At 47.1% G+C, this 12,292-nt stretch overlaps 2 pseudogenes; both read right to left on the bottom strand.

Moving 5' to 3' along the window:
- Positions 1 to 803: 803 nt before the first annotated feature.
- Positions 804 to 5,138, bottom strand: LOC136540807 (uncharacterized; annotated as a pseudogene).
- Positions 5,139 to 6,636: 1,498 nt separating this feature from the next.
- On the bottom strand, positions 6,637 to 12,044 carry LOC136537503 (E3 ubiquitin-protein ligase WAV3-like; annotated as a pseudogene).
- Between the last annotated feature and the right edge of the window lie 248 nt (positions 12,045 to 12,292).

The raw sequence follows: 12,292 nt of genomic DNA, 5'->3' as shown, positions 1-12,292 counted from the left end.
GATCATTAGGAGCATATATCTAGCCGGTAGAATGGTTCTATTCGGGATAAAAGATGTAGTGCATCCTAATACATGTAGAACTAGAGAGACAGAGATGGAAGGGAGAGAGGTGAGATGTCATTGGTCATCGGAGGGTTTGGCAGTGGAGCTGGAGCCGTCCATAGCGATGTCGGTGATGCTGTGAAGTTCGAAATGGTGAAGGCGGTGGTGCGGAGGCGGTGCTACCTCAGCGACGACGAGGCAATGGTCTTCCCGTCGTCGGCAGCATCGTTCTCTCTAGATCGGGTTAGGGTTTTTCTGTAGGCGGGTTGCAGCGGCTCAAGTCAACCTCGTGCCTTGTGCCCCGGCCCCTGTCTCCCTTTTATGGTGCTGTGCGACGGAGGGCCACCAACCATAGAGCGGTTGGGCGCCCCCGATCATGACGCGGATCCAAGGGCTCAATTAGCCGTTGGTGGAGATCAATCTTAACACGCCCAAACCAGCAAGAATGTACATGCATACAACACTACAAAAGACTCCGTTCCGTGTAGGTCAGGCCAGGCCTTGAGGCTCCATCCAGTTGGCCAGACAAACCGTAGGATTCCATTCTTCAGCGCTACGAGTACGTACATGACACGAGCCAAGAACACGCAAGATCCCGACAACATTTCGCACTGCCTTAACTCCTACCTCCTGGCCTAAACCCACTGCCGTTAAACAAATCACACCACCAAGGCTCGGAACGGGCACTGCGTTCCAGGAACCCTAACACATAGTACTAGCATTATTAGATTAACAATGGCCACGACTGTCAGTTCCAATGCAATGCACCTCCAGTTCAAAGTGCAAATTTGAAATGCCCAATCAGAGTGAACACTGAACACTACTTCATGCTACATCTGTTTCAGGTGATGTTTACATACAGAGGCGACAGCCAGCTTTTCTCCATTCACTTATCTTCTTCCAAGTGGAACATGGAACTGCCTCCTTTTTTTTTCTCCTATTCAACGTCTCTAACAGTACATTATGACCTTACTGCCTGCTAAAATCTAACACTACATGCAAGTATGCAACCCCCATCCTTATGAACAACATAAATTTGCCCCTTCAGTAAAAAGAAAATATGAACATGAAGACAAATCTAGACAGATAGTAAACAATGTTACACGCAATGGGTCTTCAAGCTTGGGCCGCGCCCTGCCTTGCTATACTCTTCCAATGGGAGAAAAAGGCGGGTCAAGCACAACAGATGGAGGTGCCTTTTCTCTCCGCTTCTTTTTCTGCTGCTTCTTCTCTTCAGCTGTGACTGCCTCGATTAGGTGCCTCACATCCTCCTCAAGGAGCAACTTAAGTGAGCTGGAATACAGTTTCCGCTTCCCCTTCTCAAGACTGATGGCGATGGAAGCTTCAGAACAGTGCAGCAGAGAGATGCAAACTGAAAATGCCTGTAATGCTGATAGTCGCCCATGGAAATCCACCAAAAACCTGTCCTCTCCCATTCTCCTTCATAGAAAGGATAGGGAGCTCTTCTTTGCTACCCTGTTTCAACAATGAGCACACATCAGAATGCACATCACAGCTGATCTCGTCTCGGTGATCTGGTGTGCGTACGCATATACGTGCCAGCAAAATTAGATTCAGGGACCAACAACACATCTGTTCTGCGTAAGTTAGTAAGGTTGCAAAGGCTAAATTTTTTAGTTTCTAGGATGCCAGCCAATAAGCAAGCCTCAATTTATTTATATAGTTAACAAATAATTTTATAGCTAGAGAGAATTCCTGCAAAAACTAAGTGGATAATTGTTTTGAGCAGCAAGTTACTTCTAGAAAACATTTTAGTCATTCATAGATTCTGCTTTGGGGCACCCCAGTATTCTCATAACACCCGTGTCATAAATTACTAAAATAATGGGTACTATGCAATGTACCTGAACAAAGAGCTCCATGGGATGTTTCGCATTGGTGGTTATAGACTCAGCCCAGTTATTATCATATGCATTGCCAAGAATTTCAATGGGACAAGCCATGTCCCATCCGCCACAATCACAACCCCCACCATACCTCCATCTATCTAGCAAGGGAGATGGGCTGTCTTCATCATCACTAGGTGAACCATGCAGTCCACTAGGTGTAACAACTTTGACAGTACAAGGAGATCCATTCTTCATTTCTTTGGACTTGTCTTTACTAAATGGAACCTCTATCACAGTTGCTGCGATCTCCAAATGAGGATAAAGATCTTCTTCAGACCATGGGCAAGATGTTGATACATCGGAGTTATTTCTCCCAATCTTGTTCTCTTCCATCAGATTAATCCTCTGTGGAGAATCACCGGAGATTGATTTATCAACGACACCGCACAGTGGCTGTTGAGGGGCCTCTGTACATTGAGTCTTTTCCTCAACAATCCTCCTTGCATGAGCAATATCATATGAAACAAACTCGGTGATGACAGAATTATTCACCGTACCATCTTTTCCAACTTCAGAGCATAAATAAGATGAAACCTGCACCTGCCCTACGATTGGGGGTAAATTCAAGCCTCCATCTTTGGAGATCCTTCCAGCAGCACTGGATCGTTTCCCACCACTATGGAAGGTGTATATAGAGTTCAACTCATCTCCAGTTTTCCAATTCCTGGCGGAAACGGATTCTTCTGGGCCCTCAACACAAAATTCAAAAACCTGTACACCATTCTTGGAATCCAATCTAAGAACCGCTTGAAGATGAGTAGGTGACAAAGCAGATTTGACAAGCTGCGTTTGTCCATTGGGCTGGCAATTAGATGCTTGTTCAGTTCTTGAAAAATCACCCAACAGTGATTTTCGAGACATGGAATTTTTCTTGCTCCCTGTCCCAGTTATAGAGTTGGAGTCTCCTTTTTCCATGAGAGACGGGCTCCTAAGAGATTTGGACTTCATGATAGGGTCCAGCATCTTCTTGAAGGGGCTTGATCGAGCTTTAGTGTTGTTCTCTATGATATGATGTTGAACACCGTTAGATTGACAGGTACCATCGAAGGAGCTTACTTTCACAGGCGTTGATTTGGAACTGCTTGCTGAATCCCTCCCCCTCTCAGCAGAGTTGTTCTCACTGGGGCATCCCCTTGTCTTGTGCAGGTAATTCGTTTCAGTGCATTTACCTGACTCAGTGTTTAGCAAGACAGGAGCTGCATTTCTGCAGGGACCACCCTTCGTTATCTCTTTCTCAAGAGAAATCTCCAAGAAACCATCGTCTCCATTATTTTTCAACAAGGTACTGTCCAAGCGTGGTCGGTCTAGCTTAAAATTCTCATCAGGAAGTTCACGGAACGAAAGGTCCAGGAAGTCCTTTGATGCTCGATTAATCTTATGAGCAGTTTCTACAGAAGGCTTAGCACCTGACCTCCGGTTCTGATGGGAGTGCAGATAAGCTCCACTTGTGCTAGGGCGAGAGGATGCATCGACAATATCAAAGGACAGAAATGCATCCCCATCAAATGCAGAATCTATTTTCCTCCTGCCCTCCTGGATTTTTCTGATTCTGCTAATTTCACTAGAGCTCTGGTACATAGAACCACGCTTCCCTATGACGCTTTGTTCAGCATTTGTCTTGCGGCTTCTTGTTGGCAAGCTCTTGCAGTGGAAATTTGGGATGTAGTCCAGGTGTAACTGCCCCGAGTTGCTCTCTGAGCATTTCAACTGATGGTATCTTCTGTTTCGACTCTCATTTTCTTCACTGGTGCAGCAAGAGGCCTTCAAAGTTTCAGGACCTGCTCCCAATCCAGAATGACCCTCGCGCTTGAAGCCAGCATCTTGCCCCATAGATGAAACCTACAATGTGAGCACACTGATGTAAGATTAAGTTCCATGGAATGTGATGTAGAGCGCTGCCAGAAGTGGGGATGCACTCAAATATTGTAGTGTACCACCGCCATGTTTTCTTTTACTTGCAAACTAGAATGAGATAGCAATTTTGATAGCGCATTGCTGTGAAAACATACATAATTGTTTAAGAGGAAACATGCACGCTGTTACCCCCAAAAAATTGATACTAGAATTCGGAGGATTCAATATAAACCAGAGGTTAAGCATGACGGGTAAGTCCCCATTGATGAACATTAAAAAAAAGCCGGAAATAAGAAAAAGGAGAAAGAGAGGAAAAAAGGGGGAAACTGATGAGCAGCAGCATACATCGGATCTCTTGCTCTGTTTGACGGCAAGGCCGTACCGAACAGAACAAAATGAAATGGAAATATAGTGCAAAAGGGTGCGCTTGAATGAAATTCCGAATGTGCCACCTGAAAAAAATTCCAAGTGCGCCCAATGTGCTCGAAAACGGAGCCCAGGGAAACAAGTTTGCTCCCTTTGCAAGGAACAGATTAGGCTGTCTACTAGTTTATACGCCAGATCTCATCCAAGAGGCTAAAAATTAGCAAACAAATGGTTGAAAGAAGAGGAAACAGACAGACATTTTCATGTCGTCCAAATAAGGAAATCTCAACGATGTAGACTGTAGGAGTAGTACACATCTTCGTTTAGAAAACGCTAGCCATTTTCAGCGGCAAATGAACCTGCTGCTACATTCAGCAAGTAACAAAAAAGAAATCCCATCTTTTGGCACCCAGATCACACTAGCGCGAATCAAATCTCGTGTCCATGGGGGGGGGGGGGGGGGGGGGGGGGGGGGGAGTGGGGTGAAATCGCAGAACCAGCACTTCGGCGGCGCCTCGCGCACAGAATAAGAGAAAAAAAATCCCATCTTTGCCGTAGAGGAACAGCCACGGAACCCCGGACCCCGGGTCCTCCGAATCCGACGCTTGAGACATTGCAAAGCAACCAAGAAGCTCCATTACCTGTAGGGGGAAGAAAGTGGGCTGCCGCCGGGAGCCAGAGCAGATCAAGACGGCAAGGCGAACGGGGAGAGATTCCCCTTCCTTGTCTCGCTCAGCTGGCCCTCATGGAGATGGAGGTGGAGGTGGAGGTGGAGCAGACGGGCATGGGGGTGCTCCCCTCCTCGACTCCTCTGGGGGCTCTACTAGCTCTCACTCTCTCACCACTAACACTGCTTTGGCGGCTGTCTGCCGGCTGAGGTAATCACTCGCTCGCTGTCACGCAAACCTCTCCTCTGCTCTCCTCTTTTTGGTTGAGGCGGAGGGGAACGGACAGAGCGAGTGAGGAGAGAGGCGACAAAAGGAAAAGAAATGGCACGCAGGGACAGTTTGGGAAGAGTGAGTGACGAGCCACTCTATACCGTCACCGGGTCTCCAGGGATCTTCTTCTCCTCCCTGCGCAGCTGCCGGTTAGAGGACCTAATAATGATTAATTACTGCCCGGCTTTAATTAGGAGGGAGGCACATAGACAGAGGATGGGCCCACCCCTACACGCCGGTTACAATGATAGTAGTAATCGGAGGAGGGATTACTTTTTTTTTTTCCAGGGGCTAATAATATAGCCGGCTTGTTGGCTGTAAGGTTTCTTGTAGCCTTCTCTTAGTCCACTCATATAGTAGTTAGCTCTTTACAGTTAATACATGGCCCACTTGTCTCTCTCACAGACTTTCTTGGTTCTTGTGCCCAAGCCGGCTGTAAGCTTACAGCCCGCTTCTCCTCTCTCTCCTTCCCTCTCTCCTCCACCTCAGCATTTAGTCGGCTTACAGCCTACTATAATACTTGCTCTCAATAGTAGAGTCGACTAACCCTTTGTAGCTGCCAGCCCAGCTAGAGGAGAGCTTCTTCCCGTTCGGATTAGTATTAGGATTGCGAGAGAATCTATGATTAACTCCTATGGTTAGATTGAAGCCCTACGCCCAAGAGCAGCAACCAACAAGAGCAGAAAGAATGTAGAAGCGGCATAGCCCATCCAGGAGGTGTAATTGGAAGTTCTTTTGGCATAATGCCATAACATAACTTGAAATTAAGTAACGAGACGTATATACTAATCATATTAGTGACTCAACATCAGGTGACATTACGATTAGAGGAGCCACCCCCTCCTGTTGTCGCTGAGAGCAATATATGCGTGGTGGTGATAAATGTAGAATGAGAGTGGATATATATAGGCCAAGGGGCGGCAAAACTCAGCCGTAGTAGAAAAAGAAAAGAAGGAACTCAGGGCAAACCCAAAAATATTTTTTGTTGATTGATTTATTGGACAATATTTTTTCCCTACATCATCATGTTTATTATTAATTCTTGTGAATATTTTTACTACATCATGTGATTTATAATTAATTTGTTTGTTCTTAATCCTATTTGCATATATATTCGTTCTTAGGAGAACTTATTTGCATATATTTGTTCTTAGGAAAACTTTATGCATGGAAGCTTTGTTTGTTACGCAAAGTTGACTCTTGGATTGTTTAGTACGGAGTAATACTAGAAGCAGTGGTACGGTTACAAGTACGAGTACGAGCCTGAGATGGTGATGGACTGGTTGCCTGCTGGTTTGGTGGCAGCAAAGCATTGCGTCACTGCCCTGGTAATGCGACCTGCGAGCATTAATCATCAACCGTGCGCAAGTTTACACATGTAGGACACTAGAGTACTCTCTCCCTCCACACAAACATACAATTCTGTCACGGTATCAAATTAAAGTATCAAGTTTGACTAACTATATATAAAAAGTGTAAATTACATGGACAGTCGTTAAAGTATTGGGCTTACTTTGGCTGGGTCATCAAACTATGAAATCGCACTTTTGGCTCAACAATCTACTTAATTCGGTCCATGTATGTCCTAAACAGCCTAGACGGTGTCCATGTACGCAGGGGAGGCACGTGAGGCACACGTGGCCCTCGGCAACTACTGGACAACGAGCACATAACCATGACGCCTCCCCACCGCCAACGCTGCCCGCCGAGGGCTGCACCACAACCTGAAGGGGGCGCAAACAGCCTCGTGGTCGCGCGCTGCTGCGCGTGCGAGCTCAGGCCAGCGAGCACATACGCGCGCCCCGACCGCTCGTAGCTCTCCTGGTTCGCCACACGCTTTCTCATGCGCGACACCTCGGCCCGCAGCGCCCCGTTGGGGTAGCCGTCGCCTCGCTCCGCCGCCCGTGCCATGGCTCGCCCCCGGTTCCTGAGTATCTCCGCAGCCTCCTGGTGCGCGCCCCGCTCCGCGGCCGCCCTAGCCGCCGTCATGTCCTCGATCGCCTACACCCAGGCGCGCTCCCGCTCCACCTCGGCTGACCGTTCCGCGTCCGCCGCGTGCTCTGGCCTGGCCACCATCGTGTCCTCCGCCGTCACGTCGACGTGCGTGCTGCCAGCGGCTTCTCGGTAGTTGCAACGAGCTTTGAGGAGAAGAGTCTCGCTCTCGCCGCCGCCCGTGGCTTCCGCGGTTGGAACAGCCATGAACAGCAAGAAAACACCGCTCCTCGTCCGCGTAGAGCTCGCCGGCGACGATCGACGCCGAGCGGCCGTCCTCGTCGACGTGGCTCTCATAACGACCGGACTTGACCGAGCTAATGCGGACTTCGGGATGCCCGCAGGCGATGGCGACGCGCGCCTCCTGCACCACGACGGTGAGCAGGCCACCAATGCACTGTGCGAACGCGTCCTGGATGACTGCCTCGTTCTCGATGAAAGAGAACATCCCGCCGGTGGCCTCGGCCACGACGTGCATCGCCGCCGCATCATGGTCGTTACCGAAACCAAAGGTGTGGATGGGTGCAGACAATTCGCGGGTGCTGCCAGTGCCAGGCACGAAGGACGGTGGCACCAGCACCTCATAGTTGGGCACACTGCCCCGCGCCAGCTGCGACATGCTTTGGTTGTCTTGGCCGTTGGAGAGGAGAATGATGCTAGAGACGGCGTTCCGATGTCGGCGTTCGGCGAGCACCTTGGCGGCCGTTCGGAGCCCCTCGGCGATGTTGGTGGTGCCGCCCGCTCTGAGGGCCTCCACTGCCTCTGTGGCGAGACTCTTCTCGGTGTCCGACATGCGTAGGAGCCTGGTCACGCGGCGTGCCCTGGACGAGAAGGACACCACGCTGAGGCGGTCGTGCGGGCCGAGGCTGCCAATGACGAACCCCATGGCTTGCTTCACCAGGGCAAGCTTGTTCTGGCGCATGCTTCAGCTCACGTCCAGCACCGTCACGAGGTCAAGAGGAGTGCGCGGCGCGTCTCGGTCTCCGACTGCTGCCGCCTCGCCATCGACCACCCCTGGAGCCTTCACGTGCACGAGAACGGCGAAGTTGTCGTGCGACGAGTCCCTGGCAACAGCCGAGAACTCGACGTGTGTCTTGATGGCCAACGTCCCACTGGATGCCGCAGCTTGTCGCTGGTCGTCTTCGCCAGAGGGCAGCTCCACCTCGTCGTCGTCGTCGAACACCTCTAGCTCCGCGGGCTGCAGCGGTGGCTACACGGCGGGGACAGGTGACAGCTGCACTCCGTGCATGGGCTCCATGCGGGGAAGTGGCTGCCACGGTAGCGTGGGTGGCATCGTCGACGGCTGTGACGGCCGCACGGACGGCAGCTCGCGCCGCTGCGCGTTGCAGAGCGGGCAGACGAGGTGGCCGTGCGCGACGCTCGCAGAGATGCGGTGGCTGCCGAGGGTCACGTGTGCCTCACGTGCCTCCTCTACATATGTGGACAGCCACGTCGACTGCTTGACACCGTTTGAGCTGTTTAGGACCTACATTGACCAAATTAAGTAGATTGGGGAGCTAAGAGTGCAATTTCATAGTCTGGGACCCAGACGAAATCGGTCCAATACTTTAAGCACTGACCGTGTAATTTACTCTATAAAAATATAAATAGTTACTCCCTCTATCCAGAAAAGAATGCAACTACGTGTTGCTTACCAGCAAAAATAGTTCACGTTTAACTAAATTTTCAGTAAATATTGTTCACATTTACGGTTCCGAAATAATTTATTATAAAAATACATTTCATAATTAATCTAATGATATTTATTTGATATCATAAATATTGATACTTTTTTATCTATAATTAATCGAACTTAAGATGCAAAACCACAATACTGTGTTTCTTGGACCGAGGGAGTATAATATTAGATAAGTATTAAATTTATGATGAGATATATTTTTATATTATATTTGTTTGGCGTCATAAACATTAATGGCTTTATATCTATATCAATATTTGGTCAAACTTTAGGCACGCTAACATTAATAAGCATATTCGTTTCATCGTAAACGATTATGGATTATTTACTACTGGTTGGTTTGGTGTGAAAAAAAATACTATTTTAGATTATAATCCACGGTCATATATGAGCAAACGAACATACTTAATGAACATAGAATCACATTTCTTATATTGCTGTAAATAAGGAGTCATTTTGAGGGAAACCTAGGCAGGGGTACAAACCATATATACCTAGCGTGTAGAGCGAGCTGCAGCCTGAATGCAGCTACAGGTATATACATTACTACCCCAGCTCACTACAAAATAACTCATTTTGCAGCCGCTTTGAGTTACAATAATTACTATGTTAATTTACGAGATTATAGTAACTCTTTGCTAAGTGGTTTACTATAACGTTATGGTAAATATCCCTATGTATTATAGTAACCCAACTATCGTAAATATATATTGATATTATCGTAAATTAGTTGACTACTGAATAACTTATTTTTGTAGTTGACTACTGAATATACTCTCTCTATATAGGCTCTGTTCGGCTTGCTAAAACTTAGCTGAAAAACACTGTTCTGACTGAATTGTTGTGAGAGAAAAACACAGTTTCGACTAAAAAAATAAACCGAATAGTGCGGATTATAAGGTAAGCCGAACGGGACCCGTAGAGAGAGGAAGACGTAAATACACAGATCGTTGGAGTATACTCCGTACTCGATTGATTTTGCGCGTGTACTGTATGTGGCCATTATATTCTTCAGAACACGGATGTCGGAATATACGTACGTACTACGATGTCTGCCAATGCACGGGCAGTAATAAGTACTAGTACAAAGCATGATCCAAGATTGATCAGTATATATACAGCATACATACAGATATGCATGCTGGTTGCTGGACCATCGAATCGATCAGATCCAGCAGTAGCACACGCACGCTCTACAATCTAGTACGACCAATAATTAAATCGAATATGCCGGAGACGCTAATGCACCTGGCGACCAGGGGTGAACAGTAACCTCATATTCGGATTCGATTATGAATATTTTAGATAAGTTATAAATGGAGATTGACATATCTCATAGAGGTCGGAATTATTTCTTTTTCTAAAAAGATATCTAAATGTTGAGTATCCGAATCTAAGTACTTAATCTACGGATTCAGATATATAGTATATATTTTATGGGCATGTTTGGTTTTCCATGACTAAAATTTAGCTACTAAAACCAATAACTAAAAGTGACTAAAGGCCATTAAAATAGTTCAACAAAGACCAAACTACCTCTAATGAATACCCAAAGCAGAGTGGGGGACCAGCAATAATGATGAGCAACCCTTGTCTACTGGACACTTTAGCCTACTTTTAGCTACTCTTGGGTGACTAATGTGACTAAACTGCTTTAGTCCTTTTTTAGTAAGTTTGTTTTGTAGTTTAATAGCTACTAAACTTTAGCAGGGTAACTAAAAAGGTCTTTATTTAGTTTTGATAATTGAATGACAATCTTAGGTAGACTAATATGTGTTTAAGTGATATACACAAATGATTAGTCCATAAGTACACCATGTGTGAGCAACCTATGCTATGGAGGTGAAATGGCTTGGATGTTGCAAGGCTCACACATATGATGAAGAAGCTCGTTATTGCATATGAGACATGACATGGAGTCATGTGACTAAGGTGAAGAAGATCAAGACAAGACTTGGCTTGATGGACCTGTTTGCAAGCGTGAAGGGTAAGTTGGAGGCTTTGGAGCGATAGACCGCATGGCGGTGAAGCTTGAGCAAAATTTGGCGCCGATGGACAAAGACAACGGTAAAAAGCAAGTGCGGTCAAGATCGATGAACCAACAAGGTCACAGTGATGATATGAAGTGTATCATATAATTTGTTGATCAAGGTTGGTGCATGTTTTACATCAATATTGGAGGAGATGGAATGAAATGAGCAATGCAAAGGTATAACCTATAGAGCATTTTATTTCACCGGTCATAGGTATGTAGAGAAGTTTATGATTGGGGTTTAGGATAAATGGTCATACTATCCAGAGAGGCAAACATGTTTGCATATCGGTCATCTAGTGCCACTCGAGTGATCTAACTTTGTATCATTGCTAGGATATAGTGGCATGGTGATTTGAGTGACTAATCCTTTAGAAAACGATTGTGAAAATACTAACACACTTGCACATGATGTTATTCACTTGGTGGTGATGGCACATTTACAAAGAAGTTGTTGGAGTTGATTTGATCAACTTGGTGAAGTTGGAGAAGAAAAGAGCAAGTATAGGTTGTTCGAGAGTCGAAAAATGCAACCAAACTTTACCCAACGCACAGCCCTTCCTAGGGGGTGGCACCGCCCTTTTCGATGTGCACCCGACAGCCCAGGGTGGTGGCATCACCACCCCAGGGGCGGTGCACCACCACCCTAGGCAAGGTGCACCGCCACCCCTAGTAACGTGCTCATTTCAGCAGCACCATCCTTTCGTATTTTTGGCATAACACTTAGCTTTGAACTCCGATTTCGATGATCTATGACTTTTTGGAAAGCTAATGAAATGCTCTACAAGCCTGAAGTGGTGAATTTCAATTTGGAGCAAGTTAGGATCATCGGAATGTCCAGTGACCATGGCAGTGTGGCACCGTTGCTTTTTCCAAAGAGGGGGGAACTTTGTCGGGGGGCACCGCCACCCCTAGGGCGGTGCGTCGCCCTCCTTTGTCCGATGCCAGGGTCCCAACGGCTAGATTGAAATAGCCATTGCAATTCGACCATTAGGCACCACCACCCTATGTCCGGTGCCCACATGTTGTTGTACGGTGACCACGTAAAAAAGTGTTACTTGGCTCCAACAGCTCTATTTGGCTTGGGGCTATAAATAGAGATGGAGCTCGAGCTTGGATGAGGTTGAGAACCTTGGGGATGTGTTGCCCTTATGTGTGCTTGGTTTGAGAAGCCTCTAACTCACTTGTGCTTGCGAGAAGTGCAAATCCATTGCGAGTGAGTGATTCTAGTGTGTTGTATTGTGAGATTGCCTCGAGTGGCACTAGGTGATCGAGTTGCAAGCCGGTGGTACTTATTACTCTTGGAGGTTGCCACCTCCTAGACGTCTTGGTGGTGGTCTTCGTCGAAGCACGCAAAGAAGTTTGTGCGGTGCTCTGAAGAAGTGATTGTGGGGGTGTTGTGCTCGCCCCGCAGGAGCCGTGAAGAGCAACTCTAGTAGAGCGAGACGCGAAGGGTGAC

The sequence above is a fragment of the Miscanthus floridulus genome, chromosome 2, assembly GCF_019320115.1.
Source record: "Miscanthus floridulus cultivar M001 chromosome 2, ASM1932011v1, whole genome shotgun sequence".
NCBI classification, from domain to species: domain Eukaryota; kingdom Viridiplantae; phylum Streptophyta; class Magnoliopsida; order Poales; family Poaceae; genus Miscanthus; species Miscanthus floridulus.
Note: the sequence above shows the minus strand (reverse complement) of the source record. Positions and strands in the feature narration are given on the sequence as shown.